Source organism: Athene cunicularia (assembly GCF_003259725.1).
Source record: "Athene cunicularia isolate RWA chromosome 1 unlocalized genomic scaffold, athCun1 chr1_part2, whole genome shotgun sequence".
Classification (NCBI taxonomy): Eukaryota; Metazoa; Chordata; class Aves; order Strigiformes; family Strigidae; genus Athene; species Athene cunicularia.
The window spans coordinates 77,214,056-77,240,040 of record NW_020799092.1 but is presented as its reverse complement, the minus strand read 5'-3'; positions in this window follow the sequence as shown (position 1 = coordinate 77,240,040).

Sequence of the window (25,985 nt, the reverse complement as noted above, 5' to 3'; positions counted from 1 at the left end):
TGGTATCTGTCCACTCCCGTTTGCATGAAATATTTGTGGTCCTACCCCCGAGTCACGAACCTCAGAACTTAAATTTGGAACACATATTTCCTAATAGCCTCTCTTTAATAACGCATCTGTGTTCCTAATCAATGTGAGTGAAATGTTTTCATAATTTAGTAATAAAGTGGGTACTTTCAGACTTTTGAACAGGTGAGGATAAATCGTGTTTGCCTGTGAATAACAGCTTTTATCATTTACTCAGTGGGATCATAATGTATTCTTTCAATCTGCACCAAAGGTAGTAGCAGGAAGCTATTTTATAGATTTCTTGGTAATCTGAGCTGATGTTATACCTGTTACAGGACACTTCCAATAAAATAGAAACACAGCAGGATGAAAAAAGATACAAATGGTGTTTTTATACCAGTCAATAAAAGCATGACTCTCTAGTAATAGAAAATTTGTTCATGAATTGTGAAGTACCAGTGGCTCAGTTGGTAAGGTATTAAAATAATTCATGTCCTGCCATTGTAACTTTTTCTTACAATTGTACCTTTAATTTGCTGTCTCACTTTCATTGTCAATGAGAAAAAGTAAGTCAAGTACATTTATGGACCATATCATTAAAGCAGTTTATTGGAATGACTGTTCATTTTGTACAACATTCCCTGTAAGAAGAAATAGTCTACCACATATGTACATATGAACTTATTTCTAATGACTCAGGTTCACATTTTAGAAGTTGTATTTTAATGATGTAAAACATATTTTGTTTGAGGTTCCAGGTCCATTTAGCCAACGCCATAGAATCACTTCCAAAAATGTTAAGAAGTCTAGGCTAATGTCTGCAGGATAATGCATGTCAGCAGACGCCTTTCTCCTCTTTGCCGAAACTGCAGATACCTGAGGTACTCCCAATGGGCATGAAGTTTGCCAGTTGGGCTCAGTTTGCAGGACAGAGTCAGTAATTTGGAAAAGAGCATTACAGATATGGAAGTTAATTGAGTGCACAGAATTCTGACCGCAGTCGCACTACTTAAACTGGGACTCATCCCAGAATTAGTAGAAATTACTCTGCTTTACGGTTATGGTGAACAAACTGTGATTCTCATCAGCGTGGGCCTTGCATTTCTTTTAAACCAGGATGAAAATGAAACACGTTGAAGAGGAATAGGAGTAGCCACATTACCTCTGAAATGTAATCTCTCCGGCTGTCTGTTATTCTCTCAGCTTTGATAAATAAGTGTTTTGGCACATTTCGGTGTCCACTCTCCATATTTTTAACTGTGGATTTTGCACGGGTTTTTAATGTGTAGAGGGACATTGTTCTATTGCTTTCATTTCACCACATGTGCGTTTGTTTTGGGTTTTTTTCCTGGATAGGAAATCCTGATTTTTATAAACATGTTGTACTTTTAAACCACATGATGCCAAGTACATTCACTCTGTAAAGGAATGTTCTTTCTACCTTCCATGGGAAAAAAGAAATCATGAGTGGTATAAATTTTGCATCTTAGATCTCATTTCCTCTTTAGAATATAAATCTTGTGCAAAGGAAATAGGGTCTCCATTATCTCTTAAAGATGAAACAGCTTCTAATATAGATAGTCTGCATTCCCTCTGTCATGTTCCTGGGGGATAGGTTAATAAATAATGAACTAAATGTCATATTTTGAAGTCTCTTAGTTCATGGTGATGCAGCTTTCTTACATGTTTATTTAAATTTCAATCTTCATTAGACAAGGTTAGTGGAGAAATTAGGTCCCTCTTGTATTGATTTGGTAATGCAGAGTTATAAACTAAATAAAAAGAAGATAGATTTTTTGCCCTTTTTTTTTTTTTTTTTTAATCTTCTGTGGGACTTTCCTTGATCCTGACTGTGCCAGGTACACTGTCTATGACTGAATCAGATAAACAAGTTGTCAAAATTATTTCAGCACCGTCCATTGTAAAGGTTAAAAAGGGAAAATAGTTGAGATTACATGCTATCTTTGAACAACGGTGACCAGCCTGAGCAACTGCCAAACAAATCTGGCAAAATTCTTTATAAAAGGTCTTACTTAGCATAAATTACCCAGGACCTTGAGATCTGTTTGGATTCCAGACAAAAAGAAGTATGCAAACACTGGTCTTATCACCATCTCTACAGCCAACTGTGTCATCTGAGTAATCTTTTGGAACTCCTCTTCAGTATCCAGGGGCTAACCTAAGTTCAGGTGGAAGAATTCATGCTAACTTGACATTTGCTTCTCAGCTTTCCCAGAAGTAGTTTCACAATCTAACATAAGCATAAAAGAAGTGGTTTGGGAATTCAGAAGTGATTCAGGGACTTATAAATCCCACCACTGGACATTCTGCTGGTTGGTGGGTTTGAATTGAATGGCTTAAACAGGCTGAGAAGAGCTTGGGTTTCTAGGCATCATCTTCAGATGTAATGCCAAAGACTTTGCAGTCAGCTCTCTGGGCACTGACACTAATGCTTGTGATGCTCTTCACATATTCTTTACTCTCCAAGAGTTTAAGCAAAGCCTTACGTTATGCTCCCATCTGTTGAGAGCTCCCATTTACAGTTCATGTCCCCAGGGTTATAAAACAGGTGATAGTCATAACACACGGGACAAAAACAAACAAACAAACAAAAAGTATACCTTACCTTGATAGTATCCTAGAATAATTCTTGTGGGTAGGGAACACAGAGGGTCTTTGGTCTAACCTCCCACTCAAAGAAGTAGGATTAAGCACAAGACTGGACCAGGTTGCTCAGACCTTTGTCCAGCCAGTTCTCTAGACTGACTACAGGAACAAAGAAAGTGTGACCATGGGAAATAATGGTCTGAAAATGAATAGTTGCAGCTAAAAAAGGTGAGAAACAAATCCCCAGCTGAGGGGCCATTTGATTATAATTAGCAACACACAAGTTTAATGGCAACATATACAAACACACATGACAAGTTTGCTAAGCTAGGAAACACCATCCAAGTACAAAGTAGCTATAATTAATTAAAAATAATTAAACCTGCAATTAATAAATGCACCTCAGAAAACTGTGAATTTGAAATTATGTAATATTTTACAGTTTATTTTGTAGAAAAAAAATAATTTCTGAAGTAAAAGGAAAAGAAAAAATTATTCTACAAATACAGTATTATCAAGATGACTGTCTAGTTAAGAGAAATTTGGAATTTACTAAACTATTTCCTGTGGTAATATATGGAAAATCATTACTGCTGTTGGAAAAAGGTGGAATTAATACAGAAACAGTAAGGAAGATCAGCTAAAAAGAGGCAAAGTAGATAACACAGTGAAAGAGCAATGGAATTGGAAAGGGGTTATAGATGGATCACAGGATTATTAGAGTGATTGGATGCAACTGTGGGAAAGGATGTGAGAAAAAGTATTTCTGTTATTCTTGACACTTGCCATACTGTTAAGACCTCACTAGGAAATAGAATACAGCGCTGATCACTCCTATATGAGGAATGTGCTTTCAAACATGAACAGACACAAGCAGAGGCTGCTAGAATGAGAACAGAAGCAGAGTGCTTCCCTTGTAGAAGGACACAGAGAGAGTTTGGCTTGTTTAGCCTTGCAAAACATAGACAAAGACAGGCTGTGATTGCTCTCTATAAACTTATCAGGTGGGTAAACACCAGGGAGAAGAACTGCTTAAACTAAAGAACAATGTTGGTCCAAGAACAAATAGTTATAAATTACCCATGAATAAATTTAGGCTGGAAATTAGATAAAGTTTTCTAATCCTCTAGTGAGTAAGGTTCTGAAACAGTCTTCCGGTAAAAATAATGAAGGAAATGGGGAATCTAGTTAGTTTTAAGAAGGGGCATTTAAGAGTTTTTTGGAAGGGATTATATGGTGTGGATGCCTATGATGAGCAAATAGGATCCGGTGGCCCAGTGGACTGTTTCCCACTGTATAAGTAGTTATTCTGGCCAGACTGATTCCACAGCATTATATCTGACTCTTGATTCATGGGTGTCCTGTTTGAGTGGGTAGTGATACAAATGTAGAAGCCCTCCCTGATGGTCTTAAAACAGAATTAATAATTTATATTTCTGCCTTATTTTATGTGAATTTAAAGTAAAAGGCATCAGAAAATGAAAACAAATAGAACATTTAAAGCAGGCTGCTTGCTGTACAAAGCAAATCACAAAGAACAAAAAAAGACACCTGATGTTTCCAAGAAAACGCTTAATTAGAAATAAAAGGAGTCAACAGTTTGTGGAATATGAAGAAATAATGAAGCTGCATTGGCTGACATGCTGAATAGTTGTTTTAGCACATGACAAGATTTTTGTAAATACGTTAAACGAGACCTTTGAGGGGAAAATAAGGTAACTCTGTTCATGTGAACTTCCTTTAAAGATTGTATGGCAGTGAAAGTGGAAGGGCAGAAGAAGGTACATACATGTGAGTGGTGAAGTTGAAGGTTGTCCTGGGTTTGGCTGGAATAGAGTTATTTTTTTTCTTAGTAGCTAGAATAGTGCTGTGTTTTGGGTTCAGAATGAATTGTGGTGGCATTCAAGGTGGACACAAGAAAAAAAAAAAAAAAAAAAAAAAAAAAGAAACAGAGATACAAATAAAAGATCCAGCTGTGTTGGTGGGAAATAAACCCTATATTTTATAAATGCTGTGTAACATAAACCTATAAAACTTGAGTGAAAGTGAAACTTGAGCATAAGACTGAAAATGAGACTCTGCCATGAAGATAAGGCACATACGAATATTTCAGGAACTCAGATATGATCTATAAATTGTCTAAAGATGGACACCCAGATGATTACAGATGCTCAGGTACCTTTGACTTCCAGCGAGACACCAGCTCCTCAGGGACTCACGCTGGGGCTGTTAAAAATGCTCTCTCTTAAACCCGGGACTAAAACTTGTCTTTAGCAGAAGATAGGAGATTTCATGGGTAAAAATGTGTTTCGTTTTCTTTCCTCTGCACTTATGATGGAAACAGATTCGTGTCACAGCTAGCTTTTCATTTTTCACTTTAAGTCTTTGTATCCATTTATAACTTTATAGAATTATTTTCTTTAATAGACATGCTCTGATTCTTGACTATGGGCTTCATGTACTAAATCTACCCCTTCCTTTTCCCAAGTGATGTTTAGCAATTATTTTTATTTAATTCCTGGATGAAAAATTACAGGGCTCTGCTCTGTAATTATCAATGACCTTTCAGTGTAGAAAAATGCAGCTGATCAGATTCAATGGGACTGCCACAGGCATCCTTAGTACTTGGACAGATATTTTAGGAAGACTGCTGTCCCTCCTCTGGATCTGTCTTTTGTTGAAGGCCAGTGGAGATGTAGGATAGAGCCTTGAACAAACATTTCATACTGTTACTTGTCATTTTAGAATTAGTTACATTAAAATACAAACTAAGAATGAATCTATCCAGAAAACGACACAACGCTCATTTATTTCATTGCCTTGAAGAACACTGGTTTATTAAGTCAATAAACATAACGCTAACATTGGTAGTACAGCAAACCTGGAGGTACGTGTCGGGTACTATACTGACACATGAAAATTCATTCTTTCCATGGAGAATTTATGGCATAGCTAGGAAAAGCCAGCAGCGATGAACAGAGGAACTTAAATTATTTTCATTTTAGAGAGAGAAATGCAAAGACAAGGGTCTGATTCAGCAGAATCAGCCACTGACTTCAGGCATGGTGCGTGGTCTGATTCACATCCATGACTGGTAGACTCCTCCAGTGTTTTCCTACATCACAGCCTAGAGTGATCTGTCCCAGACTACAGGAAGAGACTATGTTGATTAAAGAGGTATAGGGCTCTAATACTTTTCTCTGGAGATAAAAAGTCCAAAAATATCATTGATATAAGCACAGCTCTGCTGGCTGCCCTGCCTGAGGCACAGTCAGGAGGTGACACGCAGTAAGTAGCAGCTATTTATGAAAAACACTAGAAAAGAGTCTAGCAAAACCAAAACCCCTAAGGACACTGATGAGAGCTTCCCTCTATTCTGTTTCTTCAAGTGACTCCACATGGAGCCATCTCTGCTGATCCATGTTTGGTACAATAAATAGACACAGTAAAGAAATATCTTCTATGGATCTCACTGACTGTTGCAACACTTCCCAGGGCAACAGTCAACTTGCCCTCTGTTCTACAAAGATATTTTTCCTCAATTTATTCATTCAAATTTCTAAACAGGGCCCTTTCCACTTATCTCCATGGCTGTTCCTGTATTCTGAGCTATGCATCTGATAAGGTCTTAGCACCCAAGATATTACTTTTATTACTTTTGCTTTTTGTCTAATCTGATTGGAACTAAACTTAAAAAAATGCCCACTTGTCTAGTTTCGACAAGGTTTTGCCGTGTTTATGCTAATGCACATACATCTGGACAAACCCATCACTGCCGTAGTAAGTGAAAGCCATTTCTTTGATGGTCTACAATTGCCATGTATTCGTTGGTTACTCAGACCTTAACAGCTTTTCTTTCTGAATCATTTGCCCTACTAAGTGCTACACTCACAGAAATACCTGTCACCGTTATTAACAGACATTGTGTTGCAGAACCACATTGCCAAAACATTAGCTATGATTATCTTCTTGTGTTTTATGTGTAGGTAGATCCAGGAACATATGCAGGTAGGATTCTCATACCTATGTGACACTCTGATAACCAATGGTGCCTTAAAACTAGGTAGGATCAAGAAACTGTGAGGCATCCTTACAGAGTCATGTGTCAGAAAGGATTGAATAGTTGGGGAAACTTTTTCATTCACAGACCAAGGGTAAACTGTGGGAGCTGCTCAAACCACACTATTTAGGAAGGGAAGTGAAAGCAACTTCTGTCTCAGTACTAGGAATCTAAATATCCTTTTGGAAATCAGCCAGGAACCTGGATCTAATACAGATATAGTATTCCATACGAAATTATACCGATTTTTAAGAACCTCGTGTGTCCAACTTTCCGTTCTACTTCCTTATGAAAGACATTTTCAGCAGCCTCTTGTCTCCTAATAACCGCAGACATTACCTCAGGCTTGACAGAGAGAAACAGACTGTCTACTGAATTCAGCCATCCTGCAATCTGATGCTTTGTCTTACGGAGAAGGCTGCCATGCACATATTCACCAAGCTATGTGCCCTATCTGTCCCAGCAAGCCTGGAAGATCTGAGAAGATAACTCCTGAGGTTGAGAGGACGCGGGTGGTAGGATACTGTTGAGTGTAAATGAGAAGAGAAATTTGAACATCAGAATCTTAACTGTGAATCACCAACAAATCCAACCAGCATGATATATTAATTTATAATTAAATGTTGACTTTTTCTCCCTAAGGATATTTTGGCTTCTATAGCAGCACAGTTCATTAGTTAGTCACTGCGGTTGATCCAGTTATTGTCACGCCTTTGATCACTTTCCATCTAACTGAGCATGTTAGGGTAAAATCTTTGTACTTCTTTGTAATTGCAGGCAAAACATTTATTTCCTATGCAAGACACAGCATTTTCTCAGCCTCAGTCGTGCTTCTCATGACAGTCCTCTTATTTCATTAAAATTGCTGAAACTTTCTTAAAGTCTATGTTTGGTATCATGATGTTTCCCTTTCCTGGCATCTTCTACATCAGTGAGATAATCTTATTTTCATGAGAGTGTCTAGTGATTCTCACAATGAGTGATTCTTGCTTGTAGAAATAAAAACTGGTTTTAAAAATATCGAGTTATTGCTGCTCTAGGTCTAAAAGTACTCCAAATAATTATATTTCTTTGCTCAAATATATTACCATAATAGCATTCCTGTTCTGAATCATCCCTCGAAGGATAATGGTGTTTCTGTCTGTCAGAAGGTAACAATGTAGAAAAAATGAAGTTTATGAGAAACTTGACCGAATTTAAGTATCCTATTACCAGTATAATTTCTTTTACCTTAGTTACCAATTGATTGAACTTTCTTACTTGAAACCATCAGGAGTTTTGATTCCTTACAAGTTATTTTCCCACTTAATTTTTATAGTTTAAAAAAAAACCTGTTTAGTGAAAAAAAAAAAACACAAACAAACAAAACCAGAAAAAAAACACCAACACCACAGAGCTGAACATGCTTTATAGTAACATTGTCAACACAGATGATTTACAGATGATATCAGCTTGTTAAAATGTACCATCAACTTTATAAAATGTCAATTTCTCCCTTACATTTCTCACAGCTTTTGCTATGTGTAACACCTAAGACTCCCATAACTGAGGGTTTAATGTATTTTTTAAACCTGTCTCTTTAATCTTTCAGTATTTCTTTGAGCATTTGTCAGAACTTTGTGCTTACACACCTTCATTAACTCCCCTGTATAGTCACTCAGTTAGGATTTGTTTAATGTAACTTCAACCATCTAGAAGTCAGTATGTGGAGTAAACGAGCAATCTAAGCTTTCTGCAGGGACAGCTGATCCCTTGCTAGGATACGTGTCTGATACAGATGGAATTATTTTCTTCTGAAGTTGTTTATCTCTCTCCACTGACTATGGGGGAAGCCTAGGCAATTACCTCAAAAGAAACACCAAATATTTTAACAGCTAAAACGACGAGGCGAATTTCTTTGGCCTTCTCTTTTATTTATGTGGCTGAGCTACGGGAGACAAAAGGACTGTTTTCATTTTTCAGGAGGATATCATGATTGTGAATCTAGCAGCAGAGACAAAATTGAAAATTATGCTTTGTCTTATATTTTGAAATTAACAGTAGTAGAAATTCTGTCCCTCTTGGTTAATGCGTATCACTGGAAAGTGTGTCTAAGACTGTAATTTCTGTATCTTACTGCAACTACTGTGTTACAGAGCTAAGAGGCAATCAAGGTGTTTACCCACTGCTAACTTTTGGCATGACTTGATATAATAGATAAGCCAGGGTTGTCACCAAGGGGGACCACTCCTCTTCCCCATGCCTACTCCTTCACATGCATTCCCTCTCTCTTCTTTGATTAAAGCTTGTATGGAGAGCTGTTACAATGAAAAAAATTATTTTCAAGGTTAGTTTTGTTTAAAATTTGTCCACTGACCTTGCTCACCCACTGCCATATAAGTGTTGGGAACACACCAGTTGGGCTGGCCGTGGAGGGAAGAAATGGACTGTCCCCATTTGCAGCCTTCTAGATAAGTGGCAAATCACACCCTAAGCAACATGGCACGCGTGGTTTTGAACTTGTATGAAAGATGCATATAGAAAAGTAAGCACAAATATAAGATTTAGCTAAACATTCTTTGCCTTACATTTTAAGAGTGATTAAATATTTTGTATTTATTTATTCTTGTCCTAAAATATTCAGAAGTCTACGCTCATGAAGCTTCACACGCCTGAAAAGAAATTCTCTCTAGTCTGGACTGTGTAACTGATTGTTACAAACAGCATAACACACTGCTGGCCTGCTCTGGGTGTTACAACTCCACCGTCTGAGGAGTGAAAAACCCAATCTTTTTCATACATGCTAGAGGGACAGAAGGAGAGGGATACATAATCAAATTTTAGCCAGGAAATTTATCAAAAGCACATCACTCCTGAAAATTGGAGCCAAGCTTTCAAAGCACTGCCTTTCAAAACATGTTGTGCAGTGCTTTGAAGTTATCTTTTGCTACTTATACAGGATTTTATATCATTAATGATCTATCTTGTTCTTATATTACTTTTTATGGCTTCCATTCATTTCACATTGATTTTTTCCTGATTTATTAAGGTCCCAGTCTCAGACCCTAGACACTCTGCAAATGTAAATTGCTGCACAGAAAATAAAAATGCCAAAATCAGTCTGTGCCTGCCAAGTCATAACTCAATAATATCTACCATCTATGAAAATAAAATCCATAAATACTTCTTAATACCTATATTATCTTCATAGAGCATAATCTGTAAATGCTCTAACCACTCCCTCCTCCTCTGCATGAAGTTACTTAACCCAGATACTAGAAGTATTTCTTTTATGAGCATTCGTATTAAAGTGTTGATCAAAGTGAATCTTCAAAGCTTCAACATGTCTCAGTATTTGTAGGATCCTGGGTGATCTGCATATAGTCTTACCACCGTATTTCAGACTGCTTTGTGTGTTAAACTTCACATCGAGTATCTAAACAATACTGGATTGCACCAAGCTCGCTGTGCAAACACTGCAGTTTGATGAGCGCTTTCCCTCCTGGGCTGCACGATTCCAGGGAAATGCTGGGAAACTCTTCATAAAAGCAGCAGGAATTATTAGAAGACTGACTGATAGATTTAGGAAGATGGAAGAGAGTAAGAATGAATCTAACTAGTCTGAATAAAGAGTGTCTCAGACTTATGAATAAATTGGTCTAGCAAATCACTTTTAAGTCTTTGTCCCTTATCAGCAGGCACATAACCAATTTTCATTATGGGTTGTAGGGCACCCACAGATAAAATTCATGCCATGGTGTCTTTCTACCTTATGGATATGCAGGTAAATATATCATTTATCAGGTGCTTCTTCCTATTCATTTGGAAGACAGAGGAATATTTTGCAGCATGTTCCACTGGGATATGTAGAAAACATTGATATCCTGGTATGCAGTAGCCTCACACTGGTTTGAGAGTCTAGTTTGCACAGCAAATATGAAGTGTACATGAATTATAATGCAAAATGACTGTTTAATTCAAGAGACATCCAAGGATTTAGATAACTGCAGATATATACAATATGTATGAGGAATGTAAGTATATCCATATTGTGAGCAGGAGGACCTGACATCTACAGGGATTTCAGTATTACAAGGAATAACACTAGTTTTCCTTAGCATCTTCTACAAGTATAAATCCATCTTGATGTTCAAGACATCCTTTCAGTTTACTCTAAAATTAAGGAAGTCAATGAGTTTAATAAATGAGCACCTTTACCTGTGGAAAACAAATGCACTGTGTGTTTCAATGGATATTAAACTGGAGGAAAAGGAGTTGAAAAAGCATAGGGTAGCATTTAAGCAAAAGCCGACAGAGGCAGAGCACACATCCCACACCCACCATGTCCTCAACCCTTGTTCAGCTCCTCCATGTGGATTCAGCCTAGGAGAGAGCTGGGTGGCTCGGAGAGGGCATATGCCCACATCTGGCAGCAATCTTCATGGCAATTGAAGGCTACATAAAACATTATTATCTTCCAGGGGGACCTTCTGCTTCCTCACGGCCCACTCTTCTCTGAAGGATATTGCAGCTGGAAAGAGAGAAATACCAGGAGGTTTTTCTCTGCATGCTGTAGGTGTGGGTATATGTTGTGGTTTCTGCTCAGATTCTGCTGCGTGCATCGTACTCTGTGCTGTCCATTAGTAAAGTGCCTACAAACTGAAAGCGGTATGTCAAGATGCTGACACAGCCTTTTCGTCTGAGTGTTGATTTCTGCAGTTCCTTTGACTGGGGTTCATCTGCTGACAAAAGTTTCCTTCCCATAAGAACCAGCAGACTCATCTCTGCTTCTTTACTAGCTGAGAAAACAAAGCTATCCTTGCTGCAAACTAGTGCTCCACCCAGAGCGGGGCTGAAGCTGAAATTGTGGGGAGCGTTGCACTTTAATGCACAAAGCCACAGCTCCAGGGTGAAAAAGCCTTTTAATTCATGAGGAAAAGGCATGCAAAGGTGCTACTTCTGTCCTGGCTGTGAAAGGAACTGAGGCGTTTCATCTAAAAGGACTGCTTTTCTAGAAACTGAATTTAGGACCACATAATGCACCAAGTAATGCAAGACACACAAACTGTTATTGTTGGAGATGGGACAGTTGAATAAATAGAACGTTAATCTAATCTGTGAAGGACACCCCTGTTGGATCTCAGTTCTAACTGTTTTGTAACACCTCAGAGAGCACAAGGGAAAAAAATCTAGAAAAAAAAAAACAACCAACACTTAATTTGAAATTTGACATACTTCACTTGGAAATGCTGTAAAATAAAGCTTCCATTCAGAAGGATTGGGGCAGGATTAGGCCGGTCTCAAATGTTTGAAACTATTAAAATATTAATTATGTGTTTACTTCTAGTGAATATAATTTATCTGTGTTAATTTACATTGAAATTACTTGGGAGTTAAAAGCCATCTATACACAAGCATCAAATACTCAGTAACTGTTTAGGGAAAAAATATATATTAAAAAATTATACATAAATTTATATATACACATAAAAATATCTCAGAACTGCTATTTGCAGACTTTGATTAATGGTTTTGTGCCAAAGTTTTGAAATTAAACCAGTTACCCACAATGATTTTATGCACACATATTAGATAACTTCTTGATGCCTGTCAGGGTTTTTGATGGCTGAGAAAGGAAATGGGATGTGCAGATAAATTAGTGGAAGTCTCCTGCGAGCATCAGAGTCCTATTGCAGCCAGACACAGGTTAGAGCAGCAGAAAACTGATCCAATTAATGCCAGAGGATGAAGAGGCCGAAGGACTTGACAAGAGAAAAACTGGTTTTGTGTCCTTCTTTGGAGCTACGCACTGCTGGAAAGCAAACAGATGCTGTGCATCAAATGATCCTTATGGATATTTGAATAAAAACTACTTTGTAAGACCTTGTAATTTTATACACGTCACTAACCACAGACAGGACCAGACACTGAATCTAGTCCTGATGCTGAAATATCAGCTGGAAGTTGAAACTCCATTTGTAGCTTCAAGTGACATGTGGAAAAATTACACATGCAAATGTAAGACTCAGTCTTGCAAGAGAAGGACTCGGTCAGGCATCCTCATCTCATCTTGCACTTCTTCACACCAGCCAGGAGTGGCTAAGGGATAAAAGTAATAATATTATAAAATACTCAAACATCTGCATCATTTTTTTCAATTACTTCATTTTTTTCTCTAGTAGCCTCTTATCTAAATGTGATCTGTCTCAGATTAATTCAGCTGGAAAGACTTGGTAAATCAAAGTTCAAGTTGATCTGACTGTAGATTTCCAGTTAAAAACATCCAGATTAGATGATTTGAATTAACCATTACACAAGAATTTGGCTAAAATATCAAGAAAAAATTTATATTTGTTTAGTAATCTTTTTTTAATTGAAACAAGCTTTGTCACAAATGTTTCACAGAGGCTGAGTGTCTTAAAAAAATTCCAATCAATACACATTTTTTTTGACAGTGCAATTTATATGCTGCAAAACCTTCGGATTAAAATTTTTTATACAGATATTAGCCTTTAATATTCCCATTATACAGCATATGAAAAATTGGCAAAGTTTTTGGAACTGGAAGAATTTTTGAACTAGAATTATAGCTTTATCACAGAAATATCTTGAGCAGCAAAAAATGGTGCAGATTTATTGCTCATGTCCTGCCAGTGTTTTAAAGGGCTTCTACACACACGCATACACAGAATATCTCATAACTGAGATAGACCTATGATAAAAAGATACCACTTGTCAAGCAGATGAAATCCATGCACTTCAACTATGACTATTTTGCCTGTCAGTAAAACATGTTGCTCAATTCACTTATGCACTTTGAAAACAAGGTAGGAAGTGAAATCCTTCTTTGTGGTGTGGCTATTCCAAAGGCAAAAAATATTTGCTCTTCAGAAGTGTTTTTCAGAACCCCAAGCACAAGCCTTCTCTCGCAAAGAGTTAGCTATAGACAAAGAGGGGGTGGACTCCATCAGAGATGAAAAAAATCACACCTACTCTTGAGGTGGAGGAGGATTTCTTAAACTGGGTCTCCCAAGAGCCCCCTCTAGCACTCCATCATATGAATGCTTTGAAGATCTGTGATGGAGACTTGGAGCCATATTCTTCAAAGGGTAATGAATAGATATCCTGTTTAGAAAACCTCAGCAAATGAACAGTAAGACTGTTAAATCTATTTTCTATGTACTGTGAAAAAGTTTAAACAAGGATTTCCAATGGCTGGTGATGGGGTTTGTGACTTTGAAATCCAGCACTTGAAGAGGCAGTAATATTATCTCCTGCAGATAAAATCAGTGACATAATATCATGGAAAAAGCTGAGTGTTCGGTAACACACCCAATGAAAAAAAGGATTGTACTACAGGTGGTCTTCCGCTGTTTTATTTAAATGTGAACAATTATGTAGCTACCTTTATGCTTGACATAAATTTATCAGAATATTCATTATGTTTACAGTTGTAAGATTACTATGGAGAGTTGTTAAAGCCATAGGTAAGCAGAAATATATCAGTTGACCAAACCAAAGATTGTCTCTCTCCATGTGCTTTGACTCATTTTTTTCTCCAGATCCTCATGGTTGCAAAAAGTTACTAACTCTTCACAGATGTGCCCACACACTTTTAGAGCTGGATGTTGGACATTTTTCCCAAACTGTTTTCTCCAAGCCTGAACAAAGAGATAACATCTCTGCATGAAAAACAGTCTCTACATCCGTTTGCTTTTCTATTTAGGTTGTAAATGGTGATATTTTTTAAATGGAGAAAACTGTCTGCTAAAACTCATATTGAGTGCATGAAACATTTTACACAGAACTCATTGACGGGTTTCAGGTGGAAATGCATCCTTCCTGTTCATTATTAAGCCAAGTTTTTAATCGGATATCTCAGGGTAAAAGGCTCTGCTACAGCAAATGTTAATCTGTCTCCAACTGGAGTGTTTGGTCTCCTGTACAAATCGGGGATTTTCCAAGAGAGTTTTGTGCACCACAGATGGATTACAGTGCTTGACACAATGTCTTCAAAAAATGACATGCTTTCATGCTCTTAAAATAACATGCTTTCACAGTTTTATTGCTCCTCTAGCTGAAACAAGAGAAAGGACTTTCCATTTGTCTTACACAAGCAATGGGATCCAGCTTGTGAGATTAGTTGGGAGACTTGCTAGAGCTCCAGTTGAACTGAGTCCTGCAGAGGAATGCCCACAAATGCCAAAATGTTATTAAATTGCAACCTATATCATTAAAAATTAAGGAATTCGTGCAATTTGTCCACTGTGATTCCATAGGATTGGTTTTCTGCACCACTACCATTTTATCAGTGCCATCAGTCTGTTATATCTATCATTATATTTGATAACAATAAAAATTCATCTTCCTCATGCTTAACTTCAACCCTCCAGACATATCCAAATAATTAAATCATCAGTTTTTAGCCAGGTACAAAGTTATATTTTAGCACCTTATTAATAAAGAATTATTGGTTCTATGTTAATGGGACAGTATGTTTGCTAACACAAAGAAGGTAATGGGAGTTCAACTTCTTGTATGGTAGGGTTTGAGAAAAATGCCAAGAGCACTGAAAATAAGAGCAATGCCACTGAAAAGTCACAAGCATTACCGATGTAAACATGTTGCTAATACTGCAGCATACCATGCCTCAGGGAAAGAGTTAACCCTGCTTATTGGGGGCTATTTAAAACATATAGCGATGCAGAGAGATGGAAACGGTTTTCTCTTTCAAGTAAGTAATTTTATTCTTCATTCTTGAATTAAGTAAACTGAGAAAATATGTTCTGCTCTCAAAAGCTGAACTTTTACTAAGGAAAACAGAGATTCTCTACCTAAATATGCTAACATGTTGCAACTAATTTAAGATGAATTTTTGAAGAGAAAGACTGTTCATCCATCTCCATGCAAGCTAGCAGAGTGACATGTTCAGTGTGAAAATCACTGGCTGCCTTGTCTCCTCTGAGGTTTTTGCTTTGTTTAGCTAATGTAAAGTAAAACCACTTTTTTCTCCCCTAATAAACATAATGAAAGTCACTTCTTTTCATTGTGGAGAAATATTTTATTATCTTCATTCTAGACTGACAAAACACTTCTTTTGCAGTAGGAACTGTGAAAAGAAATGTGTGATTTATTCTAGAATTTGTATATTGCTCTTCACAGAAATAGTTATAACATATATACAGTTGGCACTCTTTCCTCTAGAGGAAAAATCTCACAAAACACATTGCTTTAGAAACCTTCTATTTAGTTTTTTTAAAAAAATACAAACAAGCAGAAAGACAGAAAAACATGAAGACAGTGAATGAAAAGAATGGAGAAAAAAGGAAGCTTCAAAGTGTAATGATCTGATGTATTTGCAAATTCATTAGCAAGGAAAAAATTTCAAAAACTGTATCAGGAGAAATATGTGTTATTAGTCCATTCAAATGCAATGTGAAAAGATCTGAAAATCTTAGAGGAAAACTTACTATGTTACTCCAGATGGTGAATGAAACATAGTCTTGTCTTTTTCACTTAATAACACCCCACTTAAAGTGAAAAATATAGCCACACAGCAAAAGCTGTCATAAATACAGAAAGAGATTTTCATCTATAAAGTATGTTCCAAAACTGATCCTTATAAAATCCCTTAAAAGTAATTTGTATGTAGAAAATCAACAGAAAAAAAATTTTTTTGAACCTCTGATAAAATGAGTTCGAAAGTCAAGAGAGGAATAGCACCCTTAGTCATCCATTTTTGACATCTGACCTGGGGATAAAAGTGATCTGCAGAGGTCAAAAATGTTGGAGATAACATCTCTGCTGACAAGTCTTCTGACTCAAGTCTCTTCTCAGAGTATTACAATGCAATAATTTTATTCTTTAATGTAGATTCCCTTTTCAGAATCAAAACAAGACTTAACTTCCTATTTATTATTGTTATCTTTCTTTACATTTTCCAGAAGAAATCTGTGCCATTTTTAATAAAGGTGGGTTTTGTAGTGATTTGCAAATTATTTGTAATATGCCTTTGTGAAAACTGAGCCGAGATTCCAGTGTAAAGTTTCAGACTAATCCTGAAATCACTAAACTCTGCTTTACCAAATCTAAATGTAGTCAGTTTTTAAACACTTTGGGGAAAGGCCCTACACCAATACATATGGCAAAGCATTCAACCAGCTCTGGAGTCTATAAAAATGATTCCTTTTTATTACTCAGCTGTTTCAAAAGTAATATGAAAATAGGTCTGTTTCTTGATGATTATATTAAGGATAATTGGGAGAAAGTAATATGGCATCTTCTCATTATTGTCTATGAATTGATGTTCCTCGATTATATCCTTTTTATGTGAATGTCCTGTATCTTTTTTTCTTTTCTTTTCTTTTTTTCTTTTTTTTTTTTAAGGAAGCAATTTTGCCTTCCAAGTGTCTTTTCCAAAGGAAATTAACACATTCGGTGCTTTTAGACAAAGTACTGTACTGTAATTAATCTCTGCACTGTCCTTTCCTAGCAATCCAAAGTAGGAAATATATGCAGCCAAAATGTAAAGCTAAACAGCTAGCAGGTTTCTATATTTACAAGAATCAAAGCAGTTAAATGACTCAGCTGCCTCCTAATGTGGGTTATATTTGAATTTGGGGAGGGTGGAGGAAAGAATGGGACATTATTGCTTTAACAAGGTTTACTGCTAAACTGAACATATGTTGCTCATAATGTCACTTTCTAAATCAATGAAATTATCATTATAGAACATGTCGACAAATTAGACATGTAAAGTGCAGGCTGTATGTGGGAGAGATGTAATTTGGCTCTATAAAAAGAAATTAAACAATAAAATATCAATGACAGATGTAGTTAGCTAAAGGTTTTGAGGTTTAAATACCAATTTGTGAAAAAAAAATATGCAGACCCAATCAGGGTACGAGATAAAAATACCAGCCTTCATGCAACAAGATGATTAAGTATTTGGACCAGATGTTCAGAGACCTTAGCTGTGCCCTTTATTTAACTGGCAAGCATGCTGGCGAGTCCTTAAATTTGTAAAATCCAAGTAACGAAGGTTAGCTCAGATGGAAGTAATAAAACAATCAAATATCAAGAGTCATTCGTGTCTGAGCACAATAGATCATGCTACAGTTCTGAACTCCACATTTAATATACCAGCGTAGATTTTAAAGGAATAGGGATTTTTGCATTATTTTTTAAGAAACTTAGTGAAGTATCTTTTTTCTGTTCCAACTTTCAGTTCTCAAAGCAAATGCAGGAATTGAATGCATTTGATATGTTTTAGATCCTTTTCCCACAGGTTTGCAGATTTTATAGCTCTCGAGTCTCAGCTAAAACTCCGTGTCATAATTCCTGGGTTATAGCTTTGTCTTGCAGCTGTTATATGGTTGTGGGCAAGGTGTTTAAGACTAAACAATAAAATGCCTGTACATTCAAAGAAAAATGTCTTGCAGGTTAAGAGATGACTTCTGTTTCAGACTCTTCTATCGACTTTGCAGGGTGATCAATCTCTTTGTACCTCATCTTTTCCTATTCACAAACAGCAGGGTGCCATAATCTAATCTTTTAGCTAATTTTCTCTCTTGGGCATAGTCTCATGGAGCTGCTGTGAACAACCATGCTGTGGCAGACCAATGCTGTGATCTACAATCACATATCTTGGGGTCCTGGCTGGGCTGGGCTGTGGGTCCTGGTTGACCCATGCACGAAACTTCTTCCCATGGGAACCAGGGCAGTGGATGTGGGAAGGGGGATTTCACACATATTTAGATCATACCAGAATGTGAAATAGAGATGTATCCTGAGCTCAGAAATACTGAATCCATGCCTTCTATACAGCCACTCTGCTTGGACAGTGACTAGCAGAGATGGCCCTGATCTTGTTTAAGCCTTCAAGACATATCAGCAGCAAGTCTGAGAGCATAAATAAAAGATAACATTCATGAGATTCTCAGAGGATGACTTAATGTGCATGAAACATTTGAATACCACAGACAGAGAAGATGAAAAGCGATTGGGCTGTAAAGAAGAAACCATTCCTTGATGAGCTGATGTATTTTGGCAGTAGAAGATGGGTTCCATCGGATCAACGTAGGCATCTAGAGTCTATAGGAAGCATCAGCTATTTTACCACCGGACTCTTTAGCACTTATAGACAATGAAGTAAAGTATGCTTCTTGGGCATAATTTAACTCTTCTGAAAATAAATCTTCATAATAGATTTATTTTAGATAGAGACTAGAAATTCCTGTTCCTCACTATCAACTCTGGAAAGAGTCTATGGTGACTAGCTCAGATGTGGACATCTGCTAGATAAATATGAAAAGGCAAATGAAATATGTGTCAAATTCAGTGACCATCAACTGGTAGCTTTTCAGACTGCCTTGATACTGTAACCCCACCTTAGGAAGCATTGCAGACAGTTAGAAAATTAAAGAAAATAAATGCATGAAAAATACTAACATGAAAAGTTTCCCATTTCTTATGAGAAGCTTGATTTGATATTTACCTCAACTTGGGAAAATGAATCCGGCAATATGAGTAGAAGAATATGCTTTAGTGTAGTCTGTTGCTCTTGTGTAATGTTCTTTGAAATATGAGTTTCAGCACTTCTGTTACCATGGTGTCAGTTGCAAAACACTTGTAAGCCTGCTAGGGACATCAGAACTTGATTAATTAATCTCTACAAAGTATGTTGTTTCACTGGGTGAAAGATACTCAGGGTGAGTTTCTTTGGCCTTCTCTCATGAGGAGCAGGACCTTCAAAAGATGAGTGAAGGTATGTGAAAATTATTGTTTACCCGGAGGCAGATAAACCAGTCCTGAAAAATGAGGGTTTGTAAATTCATTTTGGCCCTCCTTTTTTCCCCATTGCCCTCCGAAGGGCAGTTCCCAGCCCTGTTCATATGACTACCTTCCGTGTACTGACTACTCTAAGTTGAAACTCTTACTCACTCTGGGCAAGCACGGAACACAGCTTTCATTATTCAAAAGCACTTAAATGAAGTGAAATACCCTTTTTGAAGTGATTGTCTGAGCATAGAAGAGAGATGGGACTTCTAGGAAGAAGTAATGTCTTTTCTGAGAGAAACTGATAGAAGTGAAAAGAAACAGAAAAGCTTCAAGGGGCTTTTGTCCTGGAAAGATTGTTTTTTACCAACACTATCAGTTATTCTAATAAAAGATATTACCTCTCCCTATAAACCTTGCCTCTCACTTCTTAATGTTTCATCTACTGATACTTCTTTTTATTCTTGTTTTAGAAGCTATATGGAATTAGAAAGAGTCTATATCCATCTTCTACAGTTTCCAAGTACTTAAAACACTCTGTAGAATTTATACTGTATATGGAGTGCTCTCCAAGAGCTGCACTTACATAACAGTGCTTGATTGAATGTCTTGTTTTCCACGTGCAAGTCCAACAGGTTGGAAATCAGGACTACTGAGAAATACCTGTTTTCCGAAAATCATTAGTCTTTTTTCCCCTCCCTAATTAATTTTTTTTTTTTTGGTACTGCTAAGGAGTTGCACTAGAGGTGACAAGTTGACTGAATCTGTATCATGCTCCCATGTAACGTGAGCTTGCCTAGGGGTCCACTGAGATCCCCTGCCCACTGCTAGTGGGCCTATTTGTGAGCTTGACATAACTTTATTCCAAGAATCATGCTGGAGTTGTATTTAATTGCTTTTGCTCTTCTCTGAACATGATTGGAAAGATGTTCACTTTCTCTCTAAGACGACTCAAAAAGGAGAAAGCTTCTTGGTATTCATACTGAACTTTCCAATCTCTCCATTTATCTGCGCAAAACAGAAAAATACCTACAGTTCTTTAGACAACAGCAAAATCAACCTTGTCTATACTGAATTGAAAGGAAGTAGCATCCCTCCTCTGTTACTCGGTTTGTACTACTTTTTGCACCTGCTAATTAGGGATAGCTCTGCCATTCCTATTCCCAAACTGTCAGGGCACTGCTTCACCAAACTGAGACAAAATACTTCTGCAAAATCTATGACCCCCATTTTGACCAATATCCTACTGAAAGATGCCTAGCACGGAAATGCCCTCAAAATTGTCAGAGTCTGATATCCCTAGTTTAGAAGAAAAATAAGCAGATTATCTGTTGGAGGGACAACACAAGAAACATAGGCAATGCAGGAGGTTCCTGGAGTGCGTTGGTGATAACTTCCTCCTTGAAGTGACAGAGAAGCCAATGAGGAGAAGTGCTATGATGGACCTCCTATGCACCAACAATGAGGGGCTCATTGGGGATGTGAAAGTCAAAGGCAACCTTGGCTGCAGTGACCATAAGATTATGGAGTTCAGGACACAGAGAGAAGGAAGGAAGGTGAAAAGCAAGCTCACAGTCCTAGACTTCAGAACAGACTTTGGCATGACATAAGGCCCTGGAGGGAACAAGAGCCCAAGAAAAGAGGTTTGTATTCAAGGATCACCTCCTCCAATCTCAAGAGAGTTTTATTCCAAAAACTACAAAGTTAGGCAAAAACGCCAGGAGGCCTGAATGAATGAACAAGGAGCTCCTGGCCAAAATCAAACACAAAAACGATGCATATAGAGGGTGGAAACAACCAGCTCTAGGCAGCCCTGCTTGAGGAGGGAGGTCAGACCAGGTGACCTCCAGAGGTCCCTTCCAAGATCAACCATTCTCTGATTCTCCGCTATCTGCCATCTTGTCTTGAGACCCATCCAATTAGAGACAAAATATATTTTTCAAGTTATACAAAATATCAAGACATCACATCTCACTCACTGAAACACTAAACACTGGAGTCTGGGTGGTGTTCTGGCATTGTATCATCTCCCATTTTCACTTCTGGCCACTGGCCACTGGGTGTTGGAGACCAAGTTGACCTTTAGTTGGAGCCAGAATATTTTTTGACATCTGGCCAAGAAGTCCAGCAATTAACATCAATTTCTAACTGCATTTCCATGACATTTTTTCTTCACCAGAGAATGAGTTTTGTAGATATACATAGGGACAAATGACAGAATATAATGTTTTTCCCATTTCATGGAAGGTATATGAGGGTGTTTGAGAAGGACTACAGCATCCAAGTGTCCATTAATGTAGTTTTCTGCAGCTGTAAGACATGCTTTTTAGAATAATTCCTGGTGGAGTTTAATTAGAGCAGTTAAAACTTTTTGAAATTGTCTTTTGATGGAAAGCTCTTTTCAGTGCAATGGAATGTCTGTATTTGGTAAAATTTGCAGGTTTGGCCTAGGGGAAAGAAAATCAGACAATAAATTTTTAGTTTTGCAGTCATAAATTGAAATATATAGAAAACTTTGCAAAAAAAAAAAAATTATTAGTCCTTACTAAATAATCATTTCTGTGATTATTTTTCCTCAAGGCAAAAGAAATTATTTTCTTACCAGTTCTCTTTATAGAACACATTTTGTATAACAGGTTGTATGAGTCCTTTCTCCCATAAGCAATATAAGCAAATGTAAATTGTTGGCACTAATCCAGACAGCTGGCCTCAGTGGGACATCTTCCTTGGTCATGCCTTTGAATCTAAACACTGCAGACAAAAGGCGGCGGTGAATAAGTCACCCTTTTCACACTGGGCTCCAGTTACATCTGTTGCTTTTTGAGGGAGGGCTCTTGAATTTTGCAGACAGTCCTTGGGCAGCTGTTAAGTTTGTAGCCATATCTGAGTCTGAATTCTCATGAATTGGAAGTAAAACTCTTCTATGATCCCCATATCCCACAGCCATGGGAACTGTGAGAAAACTTAGACTGATTGATTAGAGTCTCTGAGTCACCTAACTTCTGTCAGGGATGTGAATCTGGAAAGCCAAAATACACTTCCTGCAGACAGGGGTTCACTGGAGATTTCTCTGTGGTGTTTAATAATACAACCGTGCCCAAAGAAAACCAAGAAATTGTACACTTCCTCTCATCTGACATTAATAAAATTAATTTGCTTTCAGAGAAATAATGAAATGTTTCTCAAAGGAAACTTATTTTACATACATTTTTATTTCTTATTTTGAATAGAGTATCTTCTGCGTATTCTGCTGATTATATTTATAAATGCTACACTATTTTGAAATCTTAAATTAAAAGGTTTTCAAGCATAAAAAATGCAAAAATCTGATAATAGCTTCTTGGTCCATTTTTCTCTCCTTCAGCCTTAGTCCCATGAAACCAGAATGGTAGGAGTTATTAATTCCCTGTTATTTATTGGTTATCTAAAAGTCTTCATCCTTCTTGTGATATCTTAATATATTGTGTTTTCTATGGAAATGATTAAAGTATTACAGGCAGAAGATTGTGATACTGCTTGAAAGGTTCCAAAGCATGTGATCTCCAAGGAAACAGAGATCCTATTACCAGTCCCTTCCCTACAGAAGTTATCAATGGTACAAGCTGCTGCAAGTCGTGCTGTTGACTTCAGTAGAACTATTCCTACTGTGTGAAGTTCAGTACGTGAAATATGCCTAATGGGGTTATTTTTAAAATAAATTAAATTGTACACAAATTTACCTCAATGGCATGCTTCCCAGGCTTTTGAACTTCTCTTGTACTCTTTTGAGAGGACTGTTGGTACGAGAAGAATAAAACTTTACAGAAGAAGTTCAGGTTTTGGTGCAAAAGAACCCCCTGTGGACTCTGAATGTGATCTGTTCAGGCATTGCAGGGGTCAGCCAGCTTTGGTTTGCTTCACAGTTTGGGTCCACTTTCAACCCAAAGAAATATCAGAGCCTCTCCGGAGATGTAAGGAGATTAACACGTTTTCAGAAAACACTTTTAATACAATAAGGAGAAAAATGCAAAATAAATTATGAGGCTTACAGCTCTCTGTATTACTTCATGAGCAGCCTTCTTAGTTAAATATGTGAATTGTTGTTTATATTTCCATCGGAGTACATGCAAGCTTCATTGCTGTTGTATCAGGGCCCCACATCTCTTCACAGATGAGATCCAGGACAGCATAAGGATGTTCAGGCAGGTCCTCAGGGGCTGAAGTAGTGTTATAGTCATAGGACAGCCTTGTAAATTTATTCAAAGGAAAAGGGGACTTTGATTTTCCAGTGCTTTGCTGAATTGGGACTTATAAGCTTGTTTCCAGGTGTTTTTTTCTTAGTTTCTCTCACATGTTACTTTATATTGGCTCTACAAAATCCTGGTGTATTAGATGTATTGCAAATGATGTCTTAAATTTCACCGATGGCTCCCTGAAGTATATTCTCTATTAAAATGTTCAGTCTGATTTAAATGACCAAAGCTACAGAGGTCCCACCAGCTCCCTGAGGAAGCTCTTGCTACTCTAAGAGATCTCACCTTCCAGTCAGCAAGACTCTCTCATTTAATTTTGCTCATCTATTACCTGCAGACACTTTTGTACCCTAAGCATGCCATTTGCACTTTCACTGTGATGTGTTATAGCTCAGGATACAAATGACTTAACTGTCTGTTGATTATGTGTAGCCTTTTGTACAGAAAAGATGTGGATAGAAAAGCATACAGCAGAAAAACAGTTAGACATATTATAGCTGAGTCTAACAGGTTATTCACTGGTTCTCTACTTTACTCTCATTTTAATATTTCCTGGTTTAGTTGTCTTAACATGAATAGCTAGGGAGAAGTACTAATTGTACCTTTAATTGCTCTCCCTAAATCCCAATACCTTTGTTCCAGTCAAACTGGAACTCTTCTTTCCAGTCTGCCTTTAAAGACCTTTTCATGAACTGTATCAACGTGTAGAAGCTTTCAATTTCTGAAAGTTGAATTGGAAATGGAAAAGAATTCTTAAAGCTGCTGTTGCTGGGTTTTTTTAAGGTAATGCATCTGGCACTGAGATTTTATAAGCAGGATGGGAGATTTAGCAATAATATTTTTCATAAGTTTGTAAAGGTATTTAATGAAGGCAGCCTTTCATTAAAATGGGCACGTTGATTCTGGAACAGAAATGTAAGCCATACTTCTGTTTTATGATATCTTAAGTAAAGCTGGTTTGACACTGTAGACTTTGGATAGATTGGCATTAAAATGTAAGAAAGAGAATATGCAAAATAGGACTGTGGAAGCCTAGACTGCCTTAATATTGCACAGGGAATTTACAGGGACACATGTGTGCAGTAAGAGTCCACTTGGCCCTGTTAGTTTTCTAAGATAACATCCAAGTTTGCCTCGAGCCACGTTAAGGTAGGGAACAAGGGATAGCCTTGTTGGATGGAAGAAGACAATCTCCATTCAAAGATCTGACATCAGCACAAAGTGGGATTCATCCAGTGTTGTATTTATATATTTTTGTCCTAGATCTGATCTGTGTTTTGCACATCAGTTGTAAACTTCAATGAAAAGGCTCTATTTTAATGTGTGTGCCTGGCATGAGGGATTTCTCATCTTGAACAGCACTTCTGGATGTTAACATAATGCAGTAATGACTCACCCTCAAATGCAAAATGTTCTGCTCAAGAAATCACAGTTGATTATGACTTGTACTACAGTGATCCAGGATAAATCTTGCCTCTCACTATATAGGGTTCAGATAAAGATGAAAAATCCCACTGGTAGGGTAGGAAACAGCATTTCAAGGAGAACATAAGGCTATATGCACCTCCTGCACAGCGCCAACAATACTATAAAGCTAACAGCATTTTTTCTTTAGCACTTCTCAGCCTTAAGAGCTAATCTTGCAGGAAGTTAATAACTCCTCTAATGTCCTTCAGTCTCACTGATTTTCATGGTGCTCTGTGCCTTAAAAGATGAGGTAAAGCAGTTGAATAAAATGTAAACACTCCTATAAAAAAAGGGTAAATATAATAATTGAAAGTGACAATTAGTCATGATAAATTTAAAGGGAAGTGATTTTTTTTTTTCCTGTTACATTCAGCTTTCACTCATTCAGTGGACATTGTCACTTTAAGTCTTGTACCTTTAATTATTTCAGATACGAAATAGCTGCTGTTTCAAGAATATACGCTTCAGCAGAACATACAATCAGAATAACTTTCATGCAGTAAAACCAATTTGACTTGTGTGGAACTGAAATGCAAATAGGCAATGGTAGCATTAGTAAGAAGGTTTGTCTGTGCGTGACAGTTGCTTTGTATCCCCTGTGATAAAGTGAAAGAGCGTGGCATTGTCATCTGCCTGTCTCTTCATCTATCATTAGTTAGGCTAGAATTGGTTAAGGTGTCATATGTGCTGACTGATGTAGCAGGATGCTGTTCAATGTCGGTTGCTATGGGTCCTGGAGTCACTAAATCCCTTTTTATTCCTATTCAGACTCAGGGTCTATAAAAGTTGTCATATCCCTTTGTTAAAAACTACAAGCTGGCACCGAAACCTACAGAAATGACAGACATCGTTTC